The 14024-nt window shown below is 39.0% G+C and overlaps 1 protein-coding gene and 1 non-coding gene across 3 annotated transcripts in view; one reads left to right on the top strand and one right to left on the bottom strand.

The window, feature by feature from the left end:
• Positions 1–14024, top strand: part of IFTAP (intraflagellar transport associated protein) — a 59277-nt gene that overhangs the window by 21439 nt on the left and 23814 nt on the right. The gene's annotated exons all lie outside the window — the stretch shown is intronic.
• On the bottom strand, positions 5665–5772 carry LOC115803278 (U6 spliceosomal RNA). Its single transcript, XR_004023966.2, has one exon. It is a non-coding gene; the product is annotated as a U6 spliceosomal RNA (small nuclear RNA).

The following is a 14024-nucleotide window of genomic DNA, read 5'->3' as shown; positions in this document are numbered from 1 at the left end:
AGTGTGGGAAAATACATTTGTGTTGTTTCAGCCACCTAGTCTGTGGTATTTTGTTATGGCAGCCCTCACAGAATTGCCTAAGGTCATGTAACTAGTTAGTGATGACATTGGATTATGGGCCTAATCATTGTGGCTCCAGAGCCCGTACCCTGAACCATTTTGCTTTTCTACCTTCCATACAGCATCGGGCAGTCTGGGATTCACTGCCATGTGGATAATGTGAGCCATAGGAACGGATGTGCTACCCCAAAACACTTATGCTCTGTACTTCTCCGGAGTGTAAGCTCCATGATGGCTGATTGCTTGGGGGTTTTGTTCACCATGATTATTCTAGTGTCTAAAGCAGTGTTTGGTAATGTAGAATAAATCAATGCTTAATAAATATTTGTTGAATAAATGAAACAAAAAGAAAATAAGAGAATGAAGGATGTCAGAAACACAGATAGGAGGGCCTCAGACCAAACCCTAAAGAACATACACATTTAATGGCTAGGCACAGTAAGTAGAGCCCACCAAAGGATGCCCCGATGTCATGATGCCCCGAGTTTGGATTTGATATACTAGCTAACTGGGAACCATAGTAGAATTTCAGCACACACACACACACACACACACACACACACACGCACACTGCAAGTGATTTTGAAAAATAGAGGCAAAGAAGGAGAGAAGCAACTAGAGTCAGGGAGACTAGCTTAGCTAGGAGGCTGAGCAGAAATGCATGTATGGTTGCAACAGACTCCACTAGGGCCGTGGAGGAGGAAATGGAAAGGAGATAGGGCCGATGCAAGTGAGAGTGACAGTACTTGGTAACAGGTGACTGACAGAGGATTAGGGAAAAGAAACCAAGATGAGTCACAAGTGTTTTACCTAGAGATCCTGAGGCCCACTGAGGCCAAGTGACTTGTTCAAAGTTCTCATTTCAGGAGCCTTTTATTTTTTCCCTTACTGAGTGTATGTTCTGTCAAGAGCTCAGGATCTTGGGCTGGGACTTGGTTTACACTTCTGGACTGATACATTTTGAGTTGTCAGTTCAGCCAAAGGAATATCACCACTCACACTTGACAACTTCTGAAAAATGTAATTAAAAATGAAACTGGTGACAGCACATAAAACAGCATGTTTCCGAAGTTGACATATCATTTTGGTCCCCAAAGCTATTTTGAATTTGAACATTAGAAATGCACCTTTAAACTTCCAAAGAGGGACAAAGAGTCTTTTCCCCATCTGAAGAATGAATTTAAAATCTGCTGTAGAAAAATACCGCAGAGAAAAATAGAGAAAGCAGCTGGCCCTCTTACCAATTTCAGAGTAGAAAAGGAATTTCAGTAGAGCATAAAAACAGCTTTCTCTCATAAAGAAAACACAACAACAAAAAATAATCCTCGCTGTGCAGCCTTTTGCAGTTGTTTTCTGTCTAGTATTAGATAGAGACCAGCGGGCTTAGCATTGTTTTGACACCCTTGCGACTGGCAGATTGCCTGCCAGCGGAAGTTGGAAACGAACTGACCAGCTTTATGCTTCCAGGTGGCACTTAAGCCACATTTTCTGTGCTGTTGTTATCAGTCATTTAATTCCCTACTGAATATTGAGGGGTGTTTTTAGTTCACAGGCCATTTGCAGTGTCTTTCTGTTTCCTTTTTTACGTTAGCCACATTAAGAAAAAAAGGCAACTTGGGAAGAAGCGCTTTTGCAAATGTGAGTTTAACAGTAAAGTGCATTATTGAAAATAGCACAGCAAGTAGCAGTAAACTTGCTTTAACTTAAGATATACACCACTGGGATGTTAAATTCAAGAGAAATTTGTAGAAGGCATCATATGAGGATTTGGTAATAAAAGCAACTAGGCAATTAAAAAAAAAAACCCCACCTAATTAACCTGGCATCCCAGGGGAGAGAATAAGGCAGCAGTTATTGACTGATTTTTTTTTTTTTGGTATTGTTGAAAAGACTAAAAGGAGAAGAAAAAAAGCTCATGGTTTTATATTGATCATACATTTAGTAGCTATCTGTATGTGACTTATTTATCACAGAATAACATCAAATATCACATAGAACACTGAAGGAGAAAAAAGTATTGGAGGAAGTGAACTACTTTATAGCAGAGTCCTTTGGAAGAAGCATCATCAGCTGTTTAACCTGTTCTTTCTCTTTGGGGGACCAAACTGTCCCCCAAACTGTCATTAAGCAATTTTCATTTGTTTCTCTATTTCTTTTGTCATCACTAAATCACTTCTCTTCGGGAACAAATTGACAAATTATGAAACACAGAAAACTGCTGGTTCAGTTGCAGAAGGAAATTTCCCCCTCTCAAATTATGATGGATTTTGAGCTGATCAAGCCATTTTGTTTTAGAGATATTACTGTAAATCTTCAGCCGCAGTTGTTACAATTCATATTAATTTTACACGTGAATATTTGGTCCATAGATAGTCATTTGTCTTCTCTGCTGTAGTTTAGGTGTGATTGGATAAGGAAAGAAAATGTATTTAAGTAGTTACAACATTTTGAATTACAATCATTACATTTATTTTCGGCAGTGTTTTTAACACGTATTTTCTTGCAATAAATATCTTTTCTAGTGTGTTTTCTCAGTAAAACACACATAAGGTATTACGTGAAGTTTTAAATTTGACTTATGTCCAAATAAATGAATCATTTTATTTCTCTCTTTATAACTTTTCAATACACACACATATACATATATAGTATATTTTATATCTACATATAAATTAGGTGAACTTTCTTAGGCAAATGGAATTTTGAACTTTTCCAAAACACAAGCAAAGAATTACTGGTAGCCAAAGAAACTTTTAAGATGGTTACTATCAACCTTTAAGTAGCCAATTTAAACAATATTAAGTGCATGCACATTTGTTTCATATGCATTTTTCTTTAATTTTTACTTATTGTTGTCAATATGTTGTTATACTTGATGGAAAAGAGTAAATTACTGGACTTGAAACTGAGGTGGTCATAAGATTGTGCCCTTTGATTCAGCGAATGGGCACATATTCACATCTGGATGGTTTTAGCAAAATGTTCTTTCAGCCATAGAACAATAATATTTTCTTTGAAATGGTCAGCTAAACACAAAGGGATACAAACAGGAAACTTTATTTTAACCAAACTCATAATCTTCCTTATATGAAAATCCAACCACAATCAGTCTAGTGGGAGATTTTTTTGTGTCTTTTTTTCCTTCCTATTTGGATTCATTCCAGGTGGGATAGATTGAAGTGAACACTAGTTAGCTTACTCTTTTTGCAGCCCATTGCTCCCTTAGCACAGTGAGGAACCATTGTACCATTTTCATGTTCTTTCCGGACTTAGCTTACCTTTGTATTAGTTTTTGTAGAGTGTGAATCCCTGATTAGAAAAAAGGGATTGTGAATCAAGTACCATTTTCTCTTTTTTTTCCACCTTCTCCAAATTAGGCTTTGTGTGACTTATAGCCAGTCATCTAATTTCGGGGTATTGGGCTTAGTCCCTAATTGTAGTGTCAATCCAGTTCTTGCTAATGCTGGGGTCATTTCTGTATTGACTGTATTTCTGCTATAATTCAGGCATTGAGCTAGAATCTGGGAATATAAGATGAATGAGACAGAAATATGTTGTTCTTATTTATTTCTGTGTGCTGGGTGTTCCAAATGCTCTAGATGTGTGAAGGCACAATAGCGATCTATATGTCTGTAGGCTACGTACAGTTACAGGTTGATTGCTCAGTCAATGCATAAAACAGTATCTAGAATATTGCCTTTGGTTTTGGAGTCTCAATTTTAGATTGAATAAACACTTGATACGAGTTAAGAAAAGAGTAATAAGAATACTTAGAACAGCGGATTTAAAGGCTTTTTCTTTTTTTTTACTTCAAGGTTTTTTTATATTCAAGGGATGTCTTGGAGCACTCTGAAAAAAACGAGGGAGTGTGAAAGACATGTATAATTTAAGTCTGTTCTTGCATTGCTCTTATATGCCAATGTACGAGTCCTATATTATTACAGATTTATATAGAAGAGGTTATTCTACCTCATAGAGTTTGAAAACTAGGAAGCATTTATTTATAAAGGAGACAGAAGAAAATTACTCCAGCTTTCTCCAACCTATATGAATAGGCTGAGTAGATGCATCTTTGTGTAGGCAGGCAGAAGGGCATGATCTCAAGGTGAAGGGAAATTTCTTAGGTTGGAGGAATTTAGTTTTATGAAGAATTGAGTATACTGCCCTTATATTTCTTATTTTGTTGTGGGCAGGACCAGTGTAATGGAAAGGATGCTTTTCTAATGTAGGGTTCAGAAGACCTGGTCCAGGCATTTATTAACTCTTTGAGACTGCAGTCCTGCCACTTACTCTCTCTGAATCTATAAATCAGGGATAATTCTGTCTGCTTGGTGTCTCATGGTTATGGAGAGAATCAGATGAAATATACATGAAGATACTTGATAAGTTTTAAAGATTTACTCAACTGTTATGACAATGGGGACTATTTATTATTTAAAAGAGGAACATCAAGGTTAAATATTAAAGAAATCTTGATTATACAATATAAAAAATGTAAAATACTATCTACAGTATTTTATATTTTTATAAAATTATATATATTTCAGTATAGTTTTCCACACCTCTTCATTGAAGTAGTTAAAACCAATTATGTATAGTATGTATTGTGTAGTATCTATGTATAGTGTGTATTGTATAGTGTAACACTATACAATGCAGGGAATAATCCTACACTGGCCTCTGGTGGATGGACTAAATAATATGTCTACACATAACCTTCAGGCAAAGGTATTTATGTGCTTTGACAAAGATGAGGTATCAGAAACTTCTTTTTAATTCTAAATTTTTAGATTCTGCTCCACAGAATCTTTACTTGGGACTCTTACCTTAAGTGTATGTAAAGATCACCTGGGAGATGCTTATTAAAACGCAGCTTCCTGGGGATCAATCCCCCAGTTCTGAGTTACTAGTTCTAGTGTGCAGCCCAGGAAGCTTGACTTTCAGACCAGCTTTGAGAAACACCCTAAATGAGATTAAGGAGGGGCGAGGGAAGATGGATGAATTCATCAAAATTCTGTGCTTTTGTATATATAATATTTCTCTAGGAATAAGTTCCATAGCTTTCAGGAAATTGTCCACACTCTTCACCCAAAGTGTAAGAACAATTATTTTACTTTAAATATAACTTTAGTTTAATGTCATCATTTTATATTATTTAAAAGATACTTTGACAGTGAAAAAGCATGACATGTTACAGGAATGATTTTTTAATTGAAATATAGTTGATTTACAATGTTGTGTTAATTTCTGCTGTACAGCAGAGTGACTCAGTTATACACATATATACGTTCTTTTTATATTCTTTTCCATTATGGTTTATTCCCGGATATTGAGTATAGTTCCCTGTGCTATACAGTAGGACCTTGTTGTTTATCCATTCTATATATAGTAGTTTGCATCTACTAACTCCAAACTCCCAGTCCATCCCTCTCCCACCCCACTTCCCCTTGGCAACCACAAGTCTGTTCTCTATGTCTGTGAGTCTGTTTCTGTTTCGTAGATAGGTTCATTTGTGCCATATTTTAGATTCCACGTGTAAGTGATATCATATGGTATTTGTCTTTTTCTGACTTACTTCGCTTAGTATGATAATCTCTAGTTTCAAAAAATATGGAACGTTTCACCCATTTGTGTGACATGTTTATGCAGGGGCCATGCTAAACTTCTCTGTATTGTTCCAATTTTAGTATCTGTGTTACCAAAGCAAAGCACTACGGGAATGGTTTTACTTTGATCTTGCTAATCTCTGATACAGAGGCTAGGATATAATAGCTTACAGAATTTTAGGGTGGGCTTTGGTTCAGCATATATTCTGTCCCAAGTCTGAAGGATTATAGTGCATGTGTCTGCAGGCCAAAGTTACCCAATCACAGGGAAATCTGTCTACTTCTACTGTTGCCAGAAGAGTATCTGAATATTTTGCCATTAGCGAGTACACAGGCAAGAGACTTGGGAGACCACCTGGGCTATGAAGGCATCTTGTTGCACGTACTTCTAGGAGATGCCCCTCCAATAATTTTGTGCTTTTGGTAACTTTTCTGCTCTGTATTTCATACATGAGGGTACTTTGTAATTTTAAAAAATGTACTCAAGTGTAAAATTTTATGATTGGGGTAACTATGATTTAAAAGAGGGACCTCAAAGTTAAATATTAAAGGAAACATGAATCCAAAATATTAAAAAATGTAAGTGTAAAATATCATATATGTATATGTATATTTTTCTTTGGTATTTCTAGGAAAGACTTCTTAAGGAGGAAGGAGATGCATGTATGTGTTCTCCCTGGATTGAGGGTTTGAAGAAAATGCTTTTCACCTCTACAAATGAATGTTTATTTTTTTGTTCATGGTAGGAAAATTAGAAAATACAGAGAGGCACCAAAACACATGCATATACACATATACAGCAAAACAAAAAACACTCTTTCTGCAGCAGTAAAATTTTTAACTACTCTGTGGTCATTCAGAATGAAGATTACATTTCTCATTCTCCCTTGCAGTTGGGTATAGTCATTTGACTAAGTATGTGCCAGTAAGAAGTGAGGGGAACTGATATGTGTAACTTCTGGGTCAAATCCTTAAGAAACGTGCCCTGGACTCTTTTAATTCCATTTCCCCTGGCAGGAACTAGGCAGTCATTAGAGCAACTCCTTAGACCCAAAGGTAGAAGCCATGTGCTGAGAATGGCAGAGCACCCCACCAGCCTGGATCCCTGGGTCATCTCATGGAACAGAGCCTGTCTACCTGCCCTAAACTGTTACATGAGAAATAAAATACTTATTTCAGCTGCTCTATTTTGATGCCTCCTTGATATAGTAGCTTAAACCACGCCTTCACTAGTAACAGAGGGAAATAGACATCCAGGCTTCTTTCTCTTTCTTCATACTTTTGCTTGGAGCAAGGGTGTGGTGGTACTTCATGCTGGATTATGTGGAGAAGGGTCGTGTCTTAGGAACAGCAGAGCAGAAAGATAGGAGGAGCCTGGGTTCTAGGATGACTTTGTGGAGCAGAGCGACCATATTAGCCCTGAATTATCTACACCTGTACTATTGCATGAGTGAGAAATAGACTTCCATCTTGTTTAACTGATTGTTACTTTGGGTATCTGTTTCATGTAGGCAAACCTATATCTAATTAATAAAGCCATAATCCTTCGTCTTAGAGATAAACCATGAGTGTATTATATATCCTTCCTGAATTTTTCTGTTGATTAATTTGTATATATGTATACAATTATTAGTTAAGAATATAGACTTGTTGACAACCAGGATTTGAACCTAAGCTCTGCTACTTCCAAATTAGGTGGTCTTAGGAAAGTTATTTAATATCTCTGAGCTTCAGTTTTATTATCTATAAAATGGATGTAATAGGCTCTACCTCATAGGCTTATTCTTAGGATTAAATAATTATCTATAAAACACATACACATAGATGTTTGTTTATATTAATAGTACCTGAATTATAGTAAGGGCTCAACCTAATAGTTTCATTCATTTATATATTCAGCAAATTTATTATAATTACTTTGTAACAGTGTGATCATACTATATACTCTTTTTGTAACTTGCTTTTTCATATAACATTATGTTATGAACATGTTTCCATGTCAATAAATTTGGTTATTTAGCAGTATTTTTCATGACTGCATTGTATGTAATCGTATGGATAGGCCATTATTTATTTAGCCATCCTTTTTGTTGAACACAGGTTATTTCGAATTTTTTGCTTCTATAAATGATGTTATATTGCACGTCCTCATTCATACAGTTAATGCTTGTTGAACACCTAGTATGTGCGAAGTGCTGTTCACATAAGTGAACAAAAGAGACAAAGATCATTATCTTCAGGGAATTTGCATCCTGTAAGGGGGAGATGGACAACAAACAATAAACACAACAAATAAGAAAAATATCTGTGTTAGAAAATAGTAATTTCTCTGGGAAAGAAAAAGAATACAGATCAGAGTATGGAGGATCATGAGTGCTGGTAGCAGGGGTGTAAGGTTGCAATTTTATGTAGGGTGATTTGGTTGGGCCTTCGTGGGAAGGTAAAATCTGAGTGAGGATTGGAAGGAAGAGAGGGAGTTAAGCCTGCAGAGACTTGAGGGAAAAGCATTTGAGGCCAAGGGAACAACTAGTGCAGAGGCCTAGTGACAGCAGTGCCCGGCCTGGTTGGGGAATAACGAGGAGGCCAGAGTGACCAGAGTGGCCTGAGCAGGGGTGAGAGGAGGAGAAGCTGAGGTCAGGGGGTATGGAGGTGAGGGTGGGGGATGAAGCATGGATAGCCTTGTAGGTCCTTGTAATGACTTTGGCTGTATTAGTAGTAGTATTAATTTTTGGTAGCTACATTTTTGCACCCTTCTTATTTATGGCCTTTGGATAAATTTTTACACATGGAAGTGCTGGTTCAAAGATATGAAAAAATGTAAGGCCTTGATTAAGTAAAAGTTTTCAGGGGAATAGATCAGACTTTTTTGGCTTTGTAGTGAAATCTTTGCCCACATATTTAATTGTTTTTTTGGATACATTCTTAGACATGGAAATGCTGGCTGAGAGATAAGCAGAATGTTATGCCTTTGAGTGAGTAACAGTTTTAAGGGGATAGATTCTGTTTCTCATAGGCAGAAGTCGTGTCCTTTAACTTTCCCAATTCCTAATCCTCCAGCCTAGCGTGGTGCTAAGCACACAGTGAGCTCACTGGGTGAAGTGTAGTGTGTCAGTCTACCTTTCAGTCTTAATCATTACATGTCCTTGCGAATGGGGAAACAACATTTTCCCTTTCAGGAACTGTGAGTACGTTTCTGATGGAGAGGTCCCTGTTCTCCTTAGGCTTACATTTTAGTGGGAAGAGACAGAGCACGGACAGTTGAGAAGGGTAATTGCAGATGGTTTCAGATACATTTGGAGAAGAAAACAGGATCATGTTTCTAAGGCTGTGACCATATGAGACAATAAGATGATCAGAGTTGTAGCTTCAATTACTATATGCATTTTTCCCCTGGCTGGGGTGTGAAGGGAAGCTGGAACTCTGTGGTTGGCCTTTGTGTTGATTTCAGCATGTCGTGGCACCGCGTGGAATTGGATTAGTGATGGTGGTCTTTGGATCCAACTCAGTATGAGAATCAAGGGGGTACCAAATGTGGAAACAATCCAAATGTCCATTAACTGGTGAATGGAAAAACAAAATGTGGTCTATCCAGATAATGGACTAGTTTTTGACAATAAAAAGGAGTGAAATACTGATATATACTGCAACATGGATGACCCTCAAAGATGTCATTCTAAGTAGAGAAGTCAGGTACACAAGACCATGTATCATATGATTGTATTCATATGGAATGTCTAGGAAAGGCATATCTTTAGCTACAGAAAGTAGATTAGTGGCTGCCTGTGTTTGGCAGTAGGAATGGGGAGTGGCTACAGATGAGTACCTGGGACTTTTGGGGGTGATGGAAATGATCTAAAAATGTAATTGTGGTGATGGTTGGACAACTCTATTTATTAAAAATTATTGAATTGTACACTTAAGGGAATTCTATAAATACACCTCACTAAAGCTATGGAGAGGTGGAGCTACTATTCATGGATACCTAGATCCTTACCTGAGTGCTTCACTGGCTGAGCATATGGCCTTTTGACTCCAGGTTTGGCTGAAGAACTAGGAGGATGCTGCTTGTCATAAATATTTCCTATTAAGAAAATAAACCATTTGTGCACAGCCTTGAAATTTTTAAGTAGATAAGGACAGTGATACAAAAAGAAACAAGACCCTACTTTGTGTAGACAGTGTCACCAACAGGTGTCACCCTGTTAGGCATTCTGGGAGCTCAGGGAAGCTGTGCTCAAATACGCTGCATCTGCTCCCACGCTGGACCAGCTCCCTTCTGTGGCCTTGACTAAAGCAGTTGGGAAGGTGAGTTTATCTTATGGGATGATGTGTGTGGCCTCTTTGCACCAACATGTAATCCATTTGACAGGTTGCAAGCATGCTGTAATGTCTACTGCCACCATCACAGAGATTGTTTTGTTGTTGTTGTTTTTAAGTTATCTGGGGCATGCCAAATTAAACTAAAAGAATAATACAGATTGCCATGGGAAGATAAGGTGAACATTCTGAGATATCTAGAGGGAGGAAACATAACCACTTGGAGATAGTGTCTTCATTTCTGTTCTAGAAACACAAAAAGAACCCACATTGTGAGCTCTTTTCTCCTTTCTTAAATCCATCGCTGAGGCTCCCTTTACTTCTCACCTGGATTGCCACAGTAGCGCCATACTTTCTAGTATGAAAGTATCTGAACCACTCTGCCGCCTTCCATCCATTTCATCTTAGAGCACAGCTCTAGTTATGACTCCCAAGGGCCTTGGTATAGTACAGGGTTTTTGTCAAGCCCTGCAAATAGGAGCCCTTCCATGCATCGCAGAATATGTGCTCCTGCCTTCCTGGAATACATGGTGGTTCTTCCTCAGGCCCCACGTGTTCCCACCTTGGGAGCTTTGTGCAGTTTTCCCTTTGTGGGATACCTCCTCACAGGGCTCACCTGCTGAAATTGTAGCCATCTTTCAAAGCCCGGCTCAGACTCCCCATTCCTATATGAAGCCTTCTGTGATTCTCCCAAACCAATTGTGATTTCACCCTTCTCTAACTTTGTGCTCCCTTATATCCTCTGCGTTAGTTGTGTTCTATTTGGGTGGTTTGCATACCTGGCTAAACTTCTTAGTTTGTAGACTCCATAAGGGCAGGGACTGGGTCTTACCCATCTTGGGTCACTTTGCACATCGTTGATGCCCATGATACAACCTGTGGGTTGAATAAGTTGCATAACTCAACTACCACTCAGCTTTTCTCCCTGAAAATAAACTTACAGCAACTTTACACTATCCTCACTTCTTTTTTTCTCTCTGTTACGTGCCTAACACTGGACATTTCAAAATGTCAACTTACTGCTATTGTGTGCCTCATCTTAGACTTTTGACACACTTTTTTTTTTTTCTGAGCTAGGGTTGTGCATTTGTGTCTTGGCAGCTGGAGAGCTATGTCTGTGAATAATGAGTCAATTATCATCCAGCCTCGGGGAAAGTACAATTATTCCTGACTGGCCAGGCTAAGGTAATCCTCTCCTCCCTGTGCCCTTTCCAGTGAAGAACAATGAAACAGTTGGAATTCAGACCACTGCAAAGGGAATTTAGACAAAACATTTGTCTGCTGAATTTAGCTTCTTTGGACTTATTCTGATTTATGATTGATTGGTTTTTAAATTGCTTATTTAATCCTAAGGACTGTCACTCCAGGGGAGGCCATATACCAAGGAGTATGTGATCAAGAAGCAGTGGAGTGAAGTAGTTTGGCTGGGCAAATGAAGAGCAAATTTTGTCCAGAGCAACATTGCTTTAGGCTAGGAGTATGATATGAAAATCACCCCCCTGACTTTCAAAGTACCCAGTCTTGTTATAAGCATGATTGCTTATCCCCTATGCTCTTGGCAGGAGGTTTTTGGCAACTACCCAGTGTTGCACAGAATTTCCCCCCCATGAATTTTTCTTTCCTACTTAACAACATATTCAGTATCTCTTCACAACTGAGAACATGCTCTTGATTTGTATTTCTGTTGACCATGGTGCAGAAGAACACTCAGGTGTTGCTGGGAGAATTAGGTCATGAATTCTGATGTTGGTTGTGTTGATCTGTGAGAACTTTCCTGTAAAGTGTACACTTTCTTCTAAGCTCATGGACACTAGTCTGGCCTTTGAATGGATGAATTTGAATTTTTAAAAAGTTTCTTTCAAAACCGAGTTCTCTGAAACTGACCGCTTTCATCTGGAAGATGTACAGTCAACTTACGATTGGTGTTTAATTTATCGAGGCGTCCATAGTTTCAACCTTTTGCAGGAGTGTAACCTTTTTCTTTGGCCTGAAATTAGACATTGTAGGTGTAGTTGGTGACCTTGTAAGGGAGATCTGTTGGAAGCTTGTCTGTTTGGTATCAAAAGAAAATTGAAATTCCATTGCTTCAGAATAATGAAACCTTTAGCAAAAAACCTTTGTTTCATGTGTATTGAAGTTTTGACTCAGAAATGCCCAAAGAAACACTCTTTCAGGTCTCAGTAACCGACTTGTTCTCTGAAATATTGCTGTTAGATTTCCAAAGTGTGTTATGTCTGGCACTTATTTCAAAGCAAGGAACATTAGGGATAAGATGAAAAGGTAGAAAAGGACTCTGATGAGAAGCAGAAACAGAAGAAGATGAAACGCACAGGATAACTCTGGGAAGCAGCATCTGGCACTCTAATCAGGCTTTAGGCCACTTCGGATTCTGGGCTGTGCCAACATCTGCCATTTTGTCATTATCATATTGAAAAAGAACTTCTTTCCTATCTTCTGCTGCCAAGAGATTTTTTTTTTTTTTTGCTGTTTTTTTAAAAAATGATAAAAGCATTTGTAAGAAGCACTTTGGGGCCTTTGGAGTGAAATAGTACTTACTCTTGTGAAACTGCTTTCAAGGTTTAGAAAGGAGTCTTAAACTGTAGGTTCAGTCAGAGAGGGAACAAGTTCTTCTCTGAATCTTTCCATATTTTAAAAATGAAAGCTTTATGTTTATGAAAGGACGAAGTTTTGAAAGAGTAAACAAGAAATTGTGTTAGATCTGAGACCTCAACCATCGCTCCACATCAGCATCAGAAGCTGGGACTTCATTACATTTTGCTCTTTATTTTGAAGGCGTTCCATCTGGTTATTTGTCAAATAACCTGGTGTTTTATTGGAAATGGCAGAGGAGCACAATGAGTGATAAGGACAAACAGAGCTTGTCCTTACGGAACATCTGTTCTTCCCAGACATCACTGTGGTTTTCAAGTATGTAAATCAATAGACTATTACAGTAGTGTCGTGCTGAGTACACGGCATTTTCTCAGGAAGTACTAGGTTTAGGTTGTGCTAGACTTAAAGGATAAGCAAGGAGAACCGAAACTATTCCGCGTCTTATTAGAACACGGCACTGAGGAATGGCAGGGAGCCACTGGAAGTCTGCTTGCCTCTAACTTTGATGAAGTTTGGAGAACCCTTTCATTCCTCCTCACTCCTGTTTCCAAGCATCTCCATGCCTGTCTTGCTCCACGCTGCTGCCACTGCTTGTCTCTGCCCTAGGACTGATGATTTTACAGCCATAATTGTGGCTGTAAAAGAGGAAGAAGTCAGGGAGGGTAAGTCCTAAGACCATTTTGTCCTCACTTCTGTGGCCTGGCATCGTGCTGGTTATTCCAGCAGTGTTCCTGTAACCCTCCCATCACCTTCCTTACTCAGACTCTCAGCCCCTCCACCCCCAGCAGCCAAGGCGAGTGCTTCATATCAGAGTTTGCAGGGATTTGTTGGGGCACAAGGCAGGGGTCACCCGTCCCAGTAGTAGCTAATTAGGAGTCATGGGTGCTGGTGCAGGAGGCAGTAGAGAGAGCTGGCCTGAGCTGGTGGTGTTTGCTAATAAATCCCTTTGAAAGAAAAAGCGGTGCATTAAATATTTGTGTTTTCCCTCTCTGGCTTACTGAGCTAACGCTGTATTATAGGCTAGACTACCTTATCTCTTCTCCCCAACAGTATTTCTGTGTTAATGTCCTATAGATATCCCTACAAGTCTTTTTTTTTTTAAATGAATTTATTTGTTTATTTATTTGGCTGCATTGGGTCTTCGTTGCTGCGCGCGGGCTTTCTCTAGTTGCAGCGCGCAGGCTTCTCACTGCGGTGGCTTCTCTTGTCACAGGGCACAGGCTCTAGGCGCGTGAGCTTCAGTAGTTGTGGCTCACGGGCTCTAGGGCTCAGGCTCAGTAGATGTGGCACACGGGCTTAGTTGCTCTGCAGCATGTGGGATCTTCCTGGACCAGGGCCTGAACCCGTGCCTCCTGTTTTGGCAGACGGATTCTTAGCCACTGTGCCACCAGGGAAGTCCCCCTACAAGTCTTAATTCTACCAATGATG

The sequence above is a fragment of the Delphinapterus leucas genome, chromosome 7 (assembly GCF_059928025.1).
Source record: "Delphinapterus leucas isolate spDelLeu-1000000601 "Yukka" chromosome 7, BTC_Dleu_Yukka2, whole genome shotgun sequence".
In the NCBI taxonomy this organism is placed as follows: domain Eukaryota; kingdom Metazoa; phylum Chordata; class Mammalia; order Artiodactyla; family Monodontidae; genus Delphinapterus; species Delphinapterus leucas.
Note: the sequence above shows the minus strand (reverse complement) of the source record. Positions and strands in the feature narration are given on the sequence as shown.